Raw genomic sequence first — 19,283 nt, 5'->3', positions numbered from 1 at the left:
TAGATATCTATGTGATCATCAAGCATACTACCATTCCCTTTTGCCTTTTATGGTATTGGTCTATTTTCTCTATATACTCTTCTTCCATTTCTCCAACAATTGCTCTTTGTTCAAGGAAGACTTTTGTATCATCTTTAGGCCATTCAGGCTTTACTTTTCTCTCCACTTTCTATTTTCTACTCTTCAATTGTTTATTTCTTGCAGCAGTTAAATATTCAGGAGTCTCTTCCAAAAGATCAAAACAAGTAAAAATAGTTGCTTTTCTTAGCTTACTCCAGCTGGCTCCCTTCTTCTCTTCATTTTCAGTTTCCTGGAGAAGAACAACTGTCTATGTTTCCCTTTTCACCTCTCAGTCTTCAATTGACAGACATCCTTCCACAGCCCCTCACTAAGTTTAATTCTGTTAAGTCACCATTCATATTTTGCCTATAAATCAAGTCTTTCCCTTTGTTTAATTGGCGTGATTAATCACCTCTTAATGTATATTTTGTATCTATTTTTTGAATACATAATTCTTGCTCACACCTGCTTAGGTAATTTTGATAGAATTTCCTACATGCCATTATTATATGAAACTTAACTATTCCAGAACTTCTTTTGTCTGCATTTTCCTTCTTCTCTTCGTGCTTTTCTGCTTACAACTTGGCATCTCAATATGAGCAAAAGGCAGTCCTTCCAATGATCTACATGGTTGCCACAAACACTGTCATCAGATCTACCCTTCTGAAATAAAAAGTTTATTCCAACCACTGCTGCTCTCAGCTGTCCCACTTTCCAGGAAGTGCCTTAAGAGCAGAGAGCCAAGAAGAAGCCAACATCCTATGACTGGATGCTGGAATAGAGCATAGCATTTCCTCATCGTGGAAAAGCAGCTCTGAAAGGCTGTCTTATCTTTATACTTCCCCTTCCAAAGTTTTCCTGTGTCTCATCTTACGTTTTAGGCTTTCCATTACAGATTTTTTTTTCTTTTGAGTTTGACAAATTGTATTTATTGTAATACTGATAGACATACTTCTTTCTTTTCTTATTCTTTGTTTTTGATTTTATAAGAGAAAATATATGGTATTTGTCTATCTTTGTCCATCTTATTTTACTCAAAGTGAAAACCTCCATCTATACATATATATATATATGAATCATATAAATATATAATGCAATATACATATTGAATTGCCTTTACCCATTCATCTGATAATGGATCTTGATTGATTCCATGTGTTGGTTGTTGTAAACAGTGCTGCTGTAAACATGGTGATGTAAGTATCTCTTTGACATTCATGTTTTTTGAGTATATTCTCAAAAGTAAGATTGCTGGGACATAGGGTAATTCTAGTTCTAGTTTTTCACACTGTTGGTGAGATTGTTAATTAGTATAGCTGCTGTGAAAAAAGTATGCAGAGTTTTTAAAAACTAAAGATAAATGTTTTTAAATTTTATTTATGTTATACAAGTTTCATGTATTTCATGTGTGCATTTTTTGGAATATAGTGATAATTTTCACTCTATTCTCCCTTCTGCCCAGGCTATAACTTTTCTTCCACCAATGATTCTAACCTAAAAATCCTTAATCCAACAATATTTCTTGTACTAAAGGTCAACAAACCTTAGAACTGGGCGCATAATGTAGTCATAAGAATAAAAGCCCACCCATTGCTCACTTACAGATTGAGTTAACACTGAGAAAAGATGCCTCCTGTCTCCAGTTTTGATAGAGTGCTACCGGAATTCTATCCAGGGAAGAAATGCAGGCCAAAAGTTTGAAGTGTTCTACAGTTCAGAGGGAGCAAGGACTTTCTTGCAATAGAAATAGAGAACTAAGGGTTCTTCTAAAAGGCATTATTAAAAATAATGGAGATCATGGTAGTTCTGAGATAAAAACAAAATTGCAGAGCAACTGTAACTTTAATAATGTATTCAAGGAAAAGACACTCAAGAAGAACCTTTGAGGGGAGCATTTGTTGCAGTCTTTAAGACCCTGCTTGAGATGCTCACATCCATGTAGGCACTCTTGGATTCAAGTACAGGCTTCAGTTCCAATTCCAGTTTCTTGCTAATGAGCACCATGGGAAGAATGAGGGTATGGATCAGGTAGTTGAGTCTGTACCACCAAAGTGGGACACCCAGATACAGTTATGGGCACCTTCCTCTGGACATTGAAGAGACTTGGAGAGTGTACCAGCAGGTAGAAGGCCTCTCTCTCTCTCTCTCTCCTTCTCTCTGTTTCCCACACATATACACACTTTCTCTCTCTATTTTCTCCTTTCACTCTTTCTCATTGCCTTTTAAATAAATGTTATTTTTTAAACAGGGCCCTCTTTGAATCAAAGCAAAATCTGGGATTTAGGAAATCTGTACATGTGTGGTAGGCTAGACCAATTTGGGTTTAATTAGCACAGAGATGGAGCAGATCTTAAAGTATTCCCCAGATGACAGATCAACCAATACAGGGAGAGAGCGTCACTGATGCAAGTGAAATCCAAATTGTAATAGGTCATTGAGTTAACACCACCTTGCAGACATAAATCTGTCTTCTAAATCTCTGATTGAAAGGAACAGCACTGGAAGTTGGCCTAATCCCCACATTCCTTGGCCTATGAAGTAAGAGAAATGCCTAGTGAGAGAATCTGAAACTTCTCTTTTCTCGTTACTTGGCAAAGGTAGTGTATCAAGGGGAAATGGCAAACTAAACCACCATAACAACATAAAAAATGTAGGGGTTCTGGTCCCCATTATATTTTCCTTTTAACTCATCAGTTTGACCACTACACAAGCTAGACATGTTATGGAGTATATCTATAAACTATCATAAAGTCAATCAAGTAATAGTTCACATAGCAACTACTTGACCAGTATCTTTGATATGTCAGTTTAACTTTAACATAGTCACAGGGACATGATGTATATCCATTAATATGGTGAATGTATATTCTTTTTGACACCCATATGAAATGTGAATCAAAATAGGATAAAAGATACATCAATGTGTCCATCAGTGACCATGAACTCATTTAGATATTTTATGCCAATGAATTAGTAGACAAGAAGAAAAATAAATCACCTACGTAAGAGCAACTTATTGTAATTAGGAAGAGAAGGTAAAGCTACTGTTACACTGTGGGAAACTGAGTAATATGATTGAATCCCAGGTGGTCTCTTTGCATTAACTTCTCCAATTTATAATAAATGATTAAGACCAGGAGTTATGTTTTGTGAAAAGTGGAACGTTGGACTCAGACTCTTCAGGAAAAAGCTTATGGATCACCCTATCATGTATGCACCAGTCCAATAGTAGTGCTGACAGACACTGAGGGTAGTTTAGAGTGGATGACAGACAACAGTGTTGCTGTAATTGTGTTGAAGCCTGGGCAGAAGCATGGGCTCAAGTTCATCTCACTAAGATTCTTTGAGTTTTGCTATGGCACAAAATGTTAAACAGATTACTGAAGGAGATATATTTAGAATGTATATGAAGATAAAGGATATAAGCAATGCAAGATCTGTTATATTGGGCTGCACAGCTCATATTTACTCCTCAGGATGGAAGGCTTTATTTTTCGGTTTCTGTGACAATTTTTATCTATTTCCCTATGCCAGACTTCTTCAGAAAGTGCCTCATATAAAGAGAGTTTCTTCAACCAAAGACAAATCCCTCTCTAAGTGCATTTAGCAGCCAATAGCTGGTTGATGAGAGGGTATAAAATGAGGTGATTTTTCTACAACTGGGAACTACTGTAAGGCCCATCTTAGGTTTACAGCTTCCCATGAAGTTAGCTGAACCCATTTAGCTACTACATCACAATTCAATTTCTGTTAACTCTGATTTTATTACTTAACATATATAGATATTTATAATGAGAATACTTCTTGATAAACAGTTATCTCTTATTTCCATCTTACTGACTGTTCTAGGATCTCAATAAAGGACTTGCACCAGGTCATACTCCCTTTACTATCCAATCTATGTTTCTCCCACCCATTGAATTTGCTCCAACTTACTGTGATTCCTCTGTGCTTTCCTAGAAACGGGACAGTGACAGTCAAACATACTCTTTGTTAAAGCCTTTCTCATTTGAGAGAATGCTCCTTTGCAACACAGTACTCTCAAATTTCAGGTGGTTTGCTCAAATGATAAAATTCTCAATTAAGTGTTTATTGACACACACACACACACACACACACAGTCTCACACCCTAAACAGGCAGCCCTAATTTCCTTTCATTTTCTCTCCCTCCTTTATTTTCATATTTACCAAATTTTAATTAACAGTGCATTTTACATATGTATTGTATTTATTTTCAACTTTTATCTCTACTTAAAACATGTACACTCACTGAGGAAAGGGTATTTGGCTGCTTTTTTCATCATACTACTATATTTTAAGCACATACAAATGTTTCTAGGCATTTATTAAATACCCAATAAATACTCACAAAAGCATTAAAAATGTCTGACTTGAATATATTAATATATGAATATTCCTCAAATTGTCCAAATTTTCAATCATGATTAACTCTTCAAATGTGCCTTTACCTTCACACTTCTTTTTTTTTTTAATAAAGATTTATTTGTTTATTTGACAGTCAGAGCTACACAGTGAGAGGAGAGCCAGAGAGAGAGAGAGATCCTCCATCCACTGGTTCACTCCCCAACTGGCTGCAATGGCTGGAGCTGTGCCGACCGGAAGCCAGGAGCCAGGAGCTTCCTCTGGGTCTCCCATGAGGGTTCAGGGGCCCAAGGACTTGGGCCATCTTTTAATGTCTTCCCAGACCATAGCAGAGAACTGGGAGGAAGTGGAGCAGCCTGGACTCAAACTGGTGCCCACATGGGATGTTGGCACCGCAGGCAGTGGCTCTACCCACTATGCTACAGCACTGGCCCTATCTTCACATTTCTAACACATTAACAATGTACTCTTCTATAGCAAGCAGGTAGCTAATTTAGGAGGATATTTATTTATATCATTAATCTTTCCAAATTGTCACCAAATTGCCTCCAAATTCATATTTATTTCCTCAACATTGGTTCTCATTGTTTATGGATTAAATACATTCTACATGTTCACCTTGATCTCAGATTCAAACTTTTTCTAATTCTCTCTACACAGAACAAAGGCTTCATCATGCAAGATGACTTTTACTTTTTTCCTGCTTAAAACTCACATCAACCAAAATTTCTTATCTCACTAAGTCATTTGTTTTTCTTCTGAAATCACTGTGCACTCTCATGGTGTATCAGTTAAGTTGTGTTTGGCTGCAAGAATCATAATGGCAGCCAAATGCAGTTTCAAAGCTAGAAATTTAATTATCTTTCATAATGAGAATTTGGATAAAGACAATCCAAGTTTAGTATAGAAATTCAAAAATATCCACAATGACCCAGGTGTTCTTGAGTTTCCTGGTATATCATGCTCAACATGTTAACTTTTTGTTCTTTGCCTTGTTTCTGCATACAAGAACAAGAGGCACTGAAACTCCATGAAAATATACCTAGTGGCAAGAAAAATGAGGGCAGAAATGTAGCCCTTCCCCAATTCTATCAAGAAAAGTAATCTTTCCTAATAGCCAACTGTTTCTCCATTACAACTGTCATCACATATACACATATAGATAAATGAAGATCAGGGTTTCTAAAACATACCTGAGCCTTTCAAGAAACTATCAAAAACTGAGATGAAAATTTATTGTCCAACATGAAGTTCATGACTAAATGCCTTGCTTTAATATTATTAAAACATATGCATGGTTATATTATATTACACAATAATAAGTATATATATATATATAGTTTATATACCCTAGAAAATGTTGTTAAATGCTATTCATGACTCAATCAAATGCTTGAACAAATTTATAGTGAGTAAAGACATATTTTTCAAAACAGTGGTGAATAATAAATTCTTTTGGGATGTGATTTGAGGAACAACTTATTTGTATTCACATAATCCACTGGAGTTCTTTCTCTTGATCTAATTACCAAAATCACTTCAAGATATAGACACATTTTTTTTTGCATTTTAACATTCACTTTATTTTCTCCCCAGAAACCACTTATTTAACAAATACAGACTTCATGCATTTCATAAGTACAACTTTAGGAACACAGTGATTCTTGCCACGGTGCCTACCCCTCCCTACACTCCAAACCCTTTTCTTCCTCCTTTTCCTATTCCAATTTTTATTTTTTACTTTTTTATATTTTCAATTAACTTTATACATATATGATTAACTCTATACTAAGTAAACAGTTTGGCAAATAGTGTGAAAAAAATAAAACTGTTTCTCAGCAGTTAAGACAAGGGTTATTCAAAGTCATTGCATCTCAAATTTCACTTCTATTGATTACCTTTTATGTTATTAGTTATCACAGAGCTGGGAAAACATTTGTCCTTTTGGGAGAGTGGCTTATTTCACTAAATATGCATCCATTTTATTGCAAATGACAGGATTTCATTTGTTTTTACTGCTGTGTAGTATTTCATGGTGTAAATATCCTGAAAGTTCTTTATCCAGTCTTTGGTTGAGAGATATTTGGGTTGATTCCATATCTTAGCTATTGTGACTTCAGATTTAGGCATTAAGGTGAAGCTGGCTTCATAGAGGTTTGGGAGGATTCCCTCCCTTTCAATTGTTTTGAATAGCTTGAAAAGAGTTGGAGTTAGTTCATCTTTAAGTGCTTGGTGGAATTCATCAGGGAAGCCATCCAGTCCTGGACTTTTCTTTGCTGCGAAGGTCTTGGTTACTGATCCAACTTCCATCTTGGTTATTGATCTGTTCAGGGTTTCTATCTTTCTGGCTCAATTTAGGTAGGTTATAGGTGTCCAGGAATCTATCAATTTCTCCTAGGTTTCCCAATTTGTTGTCATATAGCTCTTTGTAGTAACATCCTGATGATTCTTTTTATTTCTCTGGTATTTGTTGTTACATTTCCTTTTTTGTCACTAATTTTATTGTTTTGAGTCTTCTTTTTGTTAAAGCTTTCCACTTCATTTTTAATTGTTCTATTGAATTCTTCAATTTCAATATCTGATTTTGATTTCTCTTTAAAAATTTTTCTCTTTAAAATTTTTTATTCATGCCTTGTATGGATTTCTTTAGTTCATGGATTTGCTTCTGATTATTTCTAAGTAATCTTACAATCAATTTTTTGATTTCTGTTTCTGGCATTTCTTTGATTTCTTCATCTTCACATTCTAGTTTTGAAGTGTTGTGTTCTTTCAGGGTATCATGTTGTCTTACTTATTCTTGTTTCTTGAATTGCTATATTTATTATTAGGCATTTGTGCATTTGTAGAATACTTGTTCTTTTTTATTTTTCTTTCCTATGTGATGGCTTTTATCTTTGGACTATTCCTCTGTGGCTTAGTGGAGTGTCCACTCTTTCAGCTAATATCCAGAAAGTATGCTGGGTGTTACCATGAGCTCTGTTCAGTGCTCCAGGGTAAGGGGAATGTCACATTCAAGTTGGGCATAGTGAGTCTCTTCATTTTCTTTTTTTTTTTAATCAGAGAGGAGGTTTGTTCAGCTCTGTTGGCATAGTCTCATGTCCACATCATCTCCAAGGAGATGAATGCCTGGGTGCTAACCCCAAATGGGTGCAATATTTGTCTGCACTGCCACAAAAACCACACATAAGACCTGTACATTCCTCAGTGTGGACACGAATCCAACAACAATGACATCCATGGATTTCAAACCTTTCTTTGCATCAAGATAAACTTCTTTTAATTCTGCTTTTCATGAACATTTTGAAGTATTCTTACAAATACACAAAATATGAAGAATTTTCTATGTTGAATGTGGTATACATTTCCATGGCATAAATGAAGACAGTTAAGTGATGTTTTGTGGCTTTGAAGCTATGCAAATGAACTAGCTCCTCTTAAATTATCTGACATAATCATATTATTTTTAAATTAGTTAAATCAGAGTTAATAGTAAAAATTAAAGTGGCTGAGTACATCTAATTATCTAAGCACACTAGAGAGTTGACATGGATACTGAAGAAAATTAGTCTTCATTGTGTAAAGGATTCTGTAAGAAGTAGCAGTGTTTAATGGAAGTACAGTTTTTTTAAATACATAAATTAAGATTATTCAACTTACTGTATGTTTGTTTCTCCTATAGATTTTTCTTTCTCTCACTAAGGGAAAATTGAATCATACCAACCTTTATAATTTTAAGAGTTAATATTTAATTGTTTCCTTCATTCGGCATAACATTTTATGTAATATAACCAACATATTTTAAATCCAAGTAAACAATCTATAATTGCTAACAGCATTTCCATATATGCATTTTGATAATACTAAAAATAGTAATAAATCATGAAAGAAAAAAGAGAAAAATGGTTATCATGACTTTCTGTAATGAAAATGCTGTTTTCCCTAGAAAATCCTGTGATGATACATAATAAAACAACAAGCATATCTAACTTCAGATTAAATTTCTCTATTCTCATATTTCATCTTTTGTATACCAGTATATTAACTATGTTGAGGGAATGGCATTGGACAACTCCTAGCACATTATTGGACCTCATAAACTTATGAGGAAATTAGGGAGATGTATAGTAAAATTGCCAAATTTCCTTTGATTGAGTCAAACTATCAAAGCAGGTAAAATAGATAAAAAAAGAGGAACAGAAAGGGACAAAAGAGAGAGAGAAAGAAGAGAATTGTATGTGGGTGGACAAAGAGTGAGTAGAATGGAGGGGAAATAAAGAACTAAAGGGAAAATTTATAGGACATAGATAAATATTGTGTTTTTCACATATTTCACAGGAGAGTATCATAAATTAAATTCTATGAAAAGTTCTGAACTAAGTAGTAGTTTATTTTGTTTACCATAAAAAAAGTTCGCATATTTGAGAAGTGTTTATAGAAACTTTACAGAAAACAACACAAATGTTCATGCAGAATATAGAGCCATTTATTTTGCAGAAAAGAAGTTAAGAAATCAGTTGTATCAGACTTATAAAATCCTTCTCAAATCAATAACAAGTGACTAATAAATCTGAGGATCCTTCAGATCTCAATGCAGACACTGTGAAGCCATAAGAAAATAATTAAGTTGACTAAAGTAAAGCTAACAAAGTTTCTCAATAGCAGAGCAATTTCTAGAAAAAAAAGGTTTTGAAAGGAGAAACAATAAATATGTAGGCAGTAGCACTTTCTGATTCCATCATTACCTAGAGTCACAAGGTTCTAAATATTTAAGAAAGTGTCCCTTCATCACTGTAAGCCTATAAAAATATTGCTGCATCAGGCTATTTTAATTTAATAATAAAATAATTTAGAATAATTCCTTTATTCTAATTTGATGATATTTAATAAGTTTTCAGGTTAAAAATAATATTCTAGCATGTTCTCCTACCAGAAGAAAATGAACTGACCACTCAAAATGATTTACTTGTTCAATCAGGTTGAATTCACTTTAGAATTAAAAAAAAAAAAAACTAATTTATTTCATGTATCTGATCCCTGGTCATAATGTTCCATGTCTACCAGGAGAAAATAATATATTTGTTGTAGGAAAGAAATAACATTTATAACATATGTTATATTCACTTATTTTTTTATAAAAATTAATATCACAAAAACTGAGATGGTATTAGTAGCACACTATTGCAACTGAAAATTTTAAACTCAGAGGACTTAAAACACTAGCTCATAAACATAAAATAAGCAGCAATGCCAAAGCTGGAGCCAAATGTTTTCACCATGAAGAAATGCAAATATTGAGGAAAAAACATGCTAACAATGATATGAGTGTTATACTATGAATCTGTGTATCAAAACATTGCATGCTCTCATTGAAAATGTAAATTTTATAATATAAAATTTAAGAAATCAAATGAAACCATGATCTCTTTTGTTATTTTTCTTGTCAATAAATTTTACTTAAATAAATTGCAAGTTCTCACAAGGGCAGGAAGCATGTAATACATTTGTGCATTTTCTACAGTACTTCATGAAAACTTAAGGCTAAATGGCCAAAACTTTAACTTAAAGTCTGGCTTGCTGTGATTTCAAGAAAGTTAAAAATAATATTAACTAAGATTTTTACATTTAAACACAAACATTCCTTTGGTTAGGTTATAATGCTATTTGTCTTATTTACTTCATTTATAAACTAGTATTTTTATAACTTTAAATGCAATTTGTAGTGTGAAAGAAAAAAGTCACAGATGGTAATTTACAATGAAAGCCATTTATCATTCTGGAGTAATTAAAATTTTGAGGCATTTTCTCATTAGCATTTTCCCTAAATTTAGTTTCCATTGATTTTTCTCTGAGATAATTAAAGAAAATTATTACTAATTTTATGTACTTTTGAATAGTGATCTTTAACCATAGCCTAATTGCTAAATTTTAGCTTTAGTGTTCATCAATTTCACTGTGCTTATCATTATTTTTCCCTCTTGCAATTAGGCTCCGTTGAATATTATCAATTCATCTTAAATCTCAAGAAAAGTTCCTGGGCTAATATCTTAGTTCTCCATCTGATAAGTGAAGATACCTTCTTTTCATTTGAATAGCATCTTAAGAAAACTGACAGTAGTCTAATATTTTGCACTAGTCATGGGTATTTATTATCACCATCCTTTTATCCATGGTGACTCAAAAGTATTATAAAATACCCAAGTTATAATTACATTACAATGCAATCTAGTACTTTTGCACATTTACAATCGGAGTCCACTCTGTGCGGTTGCAAGGCCTTTCCTCCGTGCAGTGGTTATGAAGAAAGCACTGCCAGGATGTCTAATTGATGGAGCAATGATATAATCCTCAGCCATTCTCCCTCATTGCCCTTTAAACTTTGGAATGTGTTCCTTGCCCTATAACTCATTTGGGTCTCACACCCTATTGCCTTCGTACCCCACCCAGTACAGCCACGTGAAAGACCAGTTGCTCAGAACACCTGGAAGTTCCAGGAACTCCCCTTGGCCTGCTGGCCCCTACCCCACCCCCATCCACAACCCTCCTAAAACATAGAAAGGCCCCTGGGGTCAGGGCCTTCTGCCAAGGGTTCCATCATGGGCACACCGGTCACCTACCTCTACGGATTTATTTTCTCTGAATAAATTCAGTCTGGCTGTAAATTTGTACACTGCGTCCTCTTTATTCTGCACCTCTTTTCCTAACATTTTGAGGAGGACCAATCTGCAGCTCTTTTCCTAACACTAATTATGAGTTCGCAGCATTACTATCTATAAAACCATTCCAAATAAATATAATTTTAAATTTTTTAATTCGTGTTTACTAGTCAATCATATGTGAAACTTCAAAATAATTGTAATATAATTATTACTAACAACCATCCTATTAATATGGGAATGTTAAGTCCTGTATTGGATCACAATATATTTAGCATTTAATGAAGTGACATTACCACTTATTTACCTTTCTTAAAATGTTTTTTTTTTTATTCCCCAGAAGAAAAAATTATACCCAAGTACATACAACTCTTGCAAGACCAAATGACCATTTTCTGTTTTTTTCTAAGAGTGATTATTGCCTCACTTGCCTTGTAGCTTGTAATATCAAACAATGAAGCAACTTTCATCAACAGCAAACACAACTGAACTTAGAAACATGACATAGACAATCTAACAGGTGATTGTTTCTCTTTTTATTTTTTCTTTTACTTTTCCTATTCAAAGTCATTCAGAGGGAAGGAAAATATAAGTTCTGCTTTGCTGTAAAATGTACAACAGCATTTCTCACGGGAAACAGAACTTCATCCCACATTTAGTGAATGAGGCTATATGCATACACATAAATGTGTATGTGTTTCAGCATCTTATTCTTTCATTCTTTCTTTCCTTTTTAATGTACTAATGAGTCTTTAATTTATTCATTGTATTTTCTCAGGGAAAGGAGAGGGGATGAGGAGAATCAGCATATGTGTTACAAAGTGATTACAAAATCAGAAAGGAAGTACCCAGAACAGCAAAAACCAACATTCAAATAAACACCCCTAGCTTAATCTCCTGCAGCTCAGTAGTGAGAGGAAGGGATCGGGGAAAGAACAGGCACCAGCTTTCCTCCCTCCCATAAATTCAAGTCTTCGCACTCAGCTTTGATTTCTAGCAGTAAACATGGAGTTACATTTGTCCATCTCCAATGGAATTAAACTGAAGACTCATGCTCATTATTTGTGATTGCTTATGTAAGTTGAGTACTATGATCTTTCAATTATTTTACTCAATTTGGAAATTGAAAGGTTTGGGAATATATAAACATCATATTTTCACATATACTGTCAGCTTTTTAAAATAATAATATTGTACATAGCTTTCAAGAAACAATATTATAGCAATACAACATTAAAACAGGAAAAAAAACTAAATTAAATTTTAATTGCATTTTTTCAGTTAGGTACTTTTAGTGCTCTTCTGAGAAAAAATTCTAAAATCATAATTTAATTCCCAAAAAGGCAGCTAGAAAAAAAAAAGTAAAAAAGTTATAAAAGTTAAAATTCTTTCTTAATTACATATACAAATGAAAAGACCTTGATTCCTTGGTAAGGATATATCCAGGATGTAGCCAAAACAGTGACTACTAGAATTTCAGGGGAACTAGGCAGAACCATAACACATGGGAAGCAGAATTCATTTCCTTTGTGTTCTTCATGGTAATGTTCATCTGAAGATAGGAAACAGGCACCCCATCATTTGCTACAACTCAGAGACCTAGATTTTCTCTCACCTTAAAGTTAAATTAGCACTTAAGAAGGGCCCTTTGGATTTTCACTTAGTTATTGGATTCATATAAAAGTCATATTCCTTTCCAGAATTTGTCCTGGGAATATAAAATTCAAAGCAGATACATTTGTTATATTCTGAAATATATTCCACTTTTCTCAAGTGGACTAAAATGATGCTTAATTTTGAATAAATGGTGAATGACAACATGTGGATGTGACATTTCTAGAGACACTTAAAATACCTGACGTATTAACCCGAATATATAGTTTTTAGTAAATTGATGATAAACATGTATTTGATGATAAACATGTATTTGAAATTACATGGCTTCATTTTACATTCTTTATAAATATTCTTTTTTTCTTAAATATTTATTTATTTATTTGATAGGCAGAGTTACAGAGAAGCAGAGGCAGAGAAAGAGAGAGAGAGAGAGAGAGCGAGGTCTTCCATCTGCTGGTTCACTCGCCAATTGGCCGCAATGGCCATAGCTGCGCCAATCCGAAACCAAGAGCCAGGAGCTTTTTCCGGGTTCAGGGGCCCAAGGACTTGGGCCATCTTTTAATACTTTCCCAGACCATAACAGAGAGCTGGATCAGAAGAGGAGCAGTCATGTCTTGAACTGGTGCTCATTTGGGATGCTGGCACTGCAGGCTGCAGCTTTACCCACTATGCCATAGCACCAGCCCCTTATAAAATATTTTTAAATCAAGCTTTTACTTAGGAATTGTAGCACCTCATACAGCTTTAAAATGTTTATATAATAGTCCTGTAATATTGATTACAATAAGGGAGATAATTCAAGAGATGGGAGCCACACCTCCCCTACCTCAATGTAATCCTATCAACCCACCTGTCAGTCAGACTAGGTAACCATTTCCCTTTTGGAAGCTCATAAGAAGCTTGGTGAAGGGGGTTGGGGGTGGGGCTCAGGCTCTTGCTCTCTTTGTTTCTCCTCTAATGGACCCAGGGAAAGCAGTGTATGAAAGTCCCTCTTTATCCTTCCTGGTTCAATCTCCCTAAATAAAGTCCATATGTTCCTGTGCATTCTTCCTACTCTGTAGATAAATCTTATCATGCTGCAAAACATTGTATTTTATTTGAAAACAAATAGAGTAAAGTAAGTTTGTGATTTCTTCATACCTATACTCAATTTTTCTTTTTGCTAATAAGTAAACATTGGTTTCATTGTCTTTAGCAATAATATACAGTAGCATGATTATCAACACTCAAATTCATAAAATCATAGTACAGTTGAAATGGGAAGTAGAGTTCACTTAAAGAGAAAAAAAAGTGATATTACCAAAATTTAGACAGTGTCATATGGTTCACTACATGTCCTCCATTTTTTTATTTGCTAAATAAGCAACATAGTATGCTAAATACAAATATATTATATGTTGAACATGATTGTGGAGAGTGTTCTTTCTGTTCAGTGACAAATAAATGAGTTTGTGAGTTACCCATTTCCCTTGCTACTGTCCTTCTTTACTCTGTGTCTGTGACATTGACACAAATTCATCATCAAAGTCATCCTGTGAGTTAGGATACCATGTGATAATTCTGGTTTTTTTTTTTTTTTTTTTGACAGGCAGAGTGGACAGTGAGAGAGAGAGAGAGAGACAGAGAGAAAGGTCTTCCTTTTGCCATTGGTTCACCCTCCAATGGCCGCCACGGCTGGCGCACCGCGCTGATCCGATGGCAGGAGCCAGGTACTTCTCCTGGTCTCCCATGGGGTGCAGGGCCCAAGCACCTGGGCCATCCTCCACTGCACTCCCTGGCCACAGCAGAGAGCTGGCCTGGAAGAGGGGCAACAGGGACAGAATCCGGCGCCCCGACCGGGACTAGAACCCGGTGTGCCGGCGCCGCAAGGCGGAGGATTAGCCTAGTGAGCTGTGGCGCCGGCCCCATGTGATAATTCTGTTACATCCCTTAGTGTTCCAAACATTGCATAAACTGCATGCATGCTCATTGTTGTACTCAAGTTTTTAGTTTATGAAGAACTTCTTTCTCGATAGTTTGTGTGGTCTCTATGTTGTAAGTAACAAAGCTGTTTAGCAACCATTTCATGGAGCAGTTCTGCAATGAGAACTGAAAACACACATTTTCCTGGAGGAAAATATGAAATTCCACAGCTACCAACTGCTCTTAGTTATTATTTGATGCTAGAAAAATGTGTAAATTAATACTTCTAAAATAATTTATTTCCTACTAATCACTTCTGTGCTTCACTTAAATGTGTTATCTATGATATTTCTTACCAAATAATATTGTCATATCATAATACCTAGAATCACCCTCAGTATCATGAGACACATGAAAATAGCCATATCAGTGTCCTAATTCACTCCTCTCTCTTGCCAGACTTTTGTTGTTTTCTTGAAACTTTATTTCCCTGCTTCTCACCTTTTCATGTTCTGTTGTGTAGTATAACTTGAATTTCATTGCTCTAAAATTTCATTTACATGAATTAGCAAGGAAATATTCTGAACATTCTTGTGTGTCTTTCTTCTTTCAACAAAGAATATTAATATTCACTCCTGTTTGTGTGGTATCACCTGTTCCTGGTTTTTAATGGTTAATTAGTTTGCATTTGCACTGTTACACAACTATGGCATTTTCCTTTGCAGAGACTGCTGTTTCTAGTTTGGAGCCATGATTAATGATGCTGATAATAAATTTTTTTGCAAGTCATATGAATGTTTGTATGCAAATATCTACTTTTGTATCTACATTCCATTAAAATTTGTCTTTTTTGCTGAGGAACAAAATTTCTAATCACTAGCGTGTGCATACATTTGTATTTAAAAGAAGCTAAAACTGTGGTCCAGGGTTGTGGTGTAGCAGGTAAAGATCTGCCTGTGATGCCAGCATTCCGTATGGATGCTGGTTTAGTTCCTGTTTGCTCCACTCTGATCCAGCTCCCTTCTGATGGGCTGGGGAAAACAACTGAGAAGGCTCAAAATCCTGGGCCCCTGCCATCCACTGAGAAAGCTGGATGACACTCCTGGCGCCTGCCTTCAGCATGGAAGAGCCCTGGCTGTTGAGGTCTCATAGGGCGTGAACCAGCAGATGGAAGATTTCTCTCTCTCTCTCTCTCTCTCTCTCTCTCCCCTATTTTCAAATAAATAAATAAATCTTTAAAAAATAAAAATGTAAAAGAAGCTAAACTGGGGGATGGCACTGTGACATGGCACGTAAAGCAGCTGTCTGCAGTGCTGGCATCCATATGGGTGCTAGATCGAGTCCTGGCTGTTCTATTTCTGTTCCAGCTCTCTGATGTGGCTTGGGAAAGCAGTGGAACATGGCCCAAGTCCTTGGATTCCTGCACCTGCCTGGACCTGGAAGAAGCTCCTGTCTCCTGCCTTCGGATCGGTAGCTCCGGCCATTGTGGCCATCTAAGGAGTGAACCAACTGATGGAAGACCACCCCCCCACACCTCTCTGTAACTCTGCCTTTTAAATAAATAAATAAATCTTAAAAAAAAAAAAAAGCTAAACTGCCAAAACATTGAAGTATTCTTGCGCTCCTTCTAGCAACATAGGACAATTCCACTTGATCCAGGGCTCCTACAATCCTAATATGTATTTATGACAAGTTAATGATATTAACAAAAATTGTATAATCACATATGGACGCATTAAAATGTAAAAATGGTATTACGATATGAGTTTTGTTAGGAACAAATGTTAGTGTGGCAGTTCAATGCTATCTCCTACATCAGAGCACCTGGGTTTAATTCCTGGTTCCAGCTCTGTACCTCAATTTCCCACCAATGCAGATGCTCAGGTAACTGGCTTTCTGCCACCCAAATGGGAGACCAAAATTATAGTCCCAACTTTGTGCCAGTCAAATCCTGGCCATTGTGAACATTTGGCAAATGAATCTAAAGGTAAGTGCTCTCTTTCCTGGCCTGTCACTCTGCATCTCCCTATTTTCATCTTCTTCATCTGAAACAAATAAAAATGAAACATATGTTAATTTTGGTGCAAAAAATTCTTATATCCATACACAATACTCTATAATAAATATGTTCCCTCAACTTTTTAAAGACTGTCTCTGTGTGTATATACACATAAATGTAAAATAAATGAAAGTAAGCCAGTTTTCACACCACATCATCTAATAATTTAGTTGAAAAGAAAGAAAATAAGAAAAATAGTAAAAAAGTCTTAGAAAATATTGAATGGTTTTCTATGCTACCAGTGGATCAAAATTTGTAACTAGAAAATAATTTCCTTATATTTAATGATAGGATTCAATACAATCCTGATGAATATGTTATTCCTTCATTCAATCATTGATTCATTATGAATTTATACTGAATTGACCACTCTGAAAATACTTAAACTAATTTTTTAAACTGGAAAAAAAAACACAAAATAAAACATTTATAGAGCAAAATTATTGATAAATGTAAAATAAATATAAAAATGACATTTGTAAAACAAAGTATTTTTAAATCAAGTTAAATTTTTGAAAGGATCATATACATGAATGCCTAGCAAATTTGATCAAGAAACTTTGCATATATTTCTTATAGAAATATGAATAAATTCAGGATTATGAATAAAGTACAAATCACATTTTAAAATGCATACATTTATAATAAAGTGTATAAATGAATTTCCGAGTACTATAGACATTTGTACATTGACATGTATCATAACATTATATGCAGAGACAAACTAATATATAATTAAATGGAAAATTATGGAATCACCAATGATATATCTATCCTAGCTATTAAGTAACTAAGTAAAAATAATCTAGATTTGTACATATTTTCTTATTATAACTCTCCAACATTCAGTTAGACATGAATAAACAGTTACAAATGTGTATATTGTGGGCCTTTTTTGTAAAGGTAACTATTTACATGTGTGAATTAATTTTCTACATTATCATACATTTATAAATATATTTTAGGAGATCTTACGTCAAAATGCTGATATACATTAACTCAGTAAAATTTGAGTTTGTTGTGTAGAAGATTATTAATTTTAAATACAATTCTGCAATTCTTGAGTTGCTAAAATGAACGAATAGCAATTAAATGGGTTAAAACATTGTCAGTTAAAATAAAAAAAAAATCATTTTGTGTGACAGGAAAAAAAAATCAACCCGAGCTATCTAGCTCGGAAACATTGAAGTATTAAAAGATGATATGAGGGGCCAGCGCTGTAGCGAAGCAGGTTAACACCCTGGCCTGAAGCGCTGTCATCCCTTATGGGTGCAGGTTCCAGACCAGGCTGCTCTGCTTCCAATCCAGCTCTGTGCTGTAGCCTGGGAAAGCAGCAGAAGATGGCCCAAAGCCTTGGGCCCCTGTACCTGCATGGGAGACCTGGAAGAAGCTCCAGGCTCCTGTCTTCAGATCTGCGCTGCTCTGGACGTTGCGACCAACTAGAGACTGAACTATCAGATGGAAGACTTCTGTCTCTCTCTCTGCCTCTCCTCTCTCTGTGTAACTCTGATTTTCAAATAAATAAATAAATCTTAAAAAAAGATAATTGAAGAAATAACTGAAAATCTAGTTTTTTTCTCTCTATATTTCAAATTCAATCATAATTGAGCAAAAACTAATGCATAGGAAACTTAAAAGCCAAGTAAAAGAACAATTTATAGTGTTCTCCAATCTCATGAAAGTCACATTCCAAGATTCTGAAATAATTTGCAGATATGATAGTAATGACAAAGCTGACATTCTTAGAGGACAAACTATAAAAAAGAAGCAACATTTTAAAAAGATAGGATTCTAAAAAGACTAAGAGTACTAACTTAAAAAAATTGAGGAGAGAGCTCAGTCTCTCCTCAATTCCCAAAAAAGATACAGGTGTTTTATGAAACTGGTCACCAAGATCCAGGGCAGATTCAATAAAATATAATATTTGAAAGGAGCAAAACAGGTTCCTTTTAGCCTCCGTGACTTGGGCATTATCGTAAAATAGATGTAGTCTATCTCGATTTTATTGCATTGGTTAGATCGGTCTTTTATAGATCAGTCTTTGAGGAAGAGTGAATAGTGATGATTTCAAGTTGTTGAACTAATCTTTGCCCACTGGCTCAGAGGGAAGTCTGTTAAATACAATATATAGCCTACATAATTTTATGTAAGTTGTTATTCTGCAGATAGTTCTTTCCAAGTTACTTAATAGATGTGTGTGCTTCAGGTTGTCTACATTAGTTTAATTGGGCATATTTTGTTATTTTCCTACTTGTGTTCTTAATTTGACACATAAGTACCTGTAAATAAATCAAGCCAATACAGTTGAATTCTGAATGAAATAATTTTTAAATGATACTTATTTATTGGGTGGGGGGCTGGTACCTTAACCTAGTAGACTAAGCCTCCTCCTATGGTGCCAAAATCCATATGGGCGCTGGTTCGAGTTCCAGGTGCTGCACTTCTGATGTCGCTCTCTGGTATGACCAGGGAAATCAGCGGAAGATGACCCAAGTGCTTGGGCCCCTGCACCTACGTGGAGACTCCTGGCTCCTGGCCTGCGATCAGGCCAGCTCCAGCCATTCTGGCCATTTAGGGAGTGAACGAACCAGCAGCTGGAAAATCTTTC

The sequence above is a fragment of the Oryctolagus cuniculus genome, chromosome 6 (genome assembly GCF_051225735.1).
Source record: "Oryctolagus cuniculus isolate XC-2025 breed Fujian yellow rabbit chromosome 6, ASM5122573v1, whole genome shotgun sequence".
NCBI lineage: Eukaryota > Metazoa > Chordata > Mammalia > Lagomorpha > Leporidae > Oryctolagus > Oryctolagus cuniculus.
The sequence above is the reverse complement of the archived record's forward strand: the minus strand, read 5'-3'. Positions refer to the sequence as shown.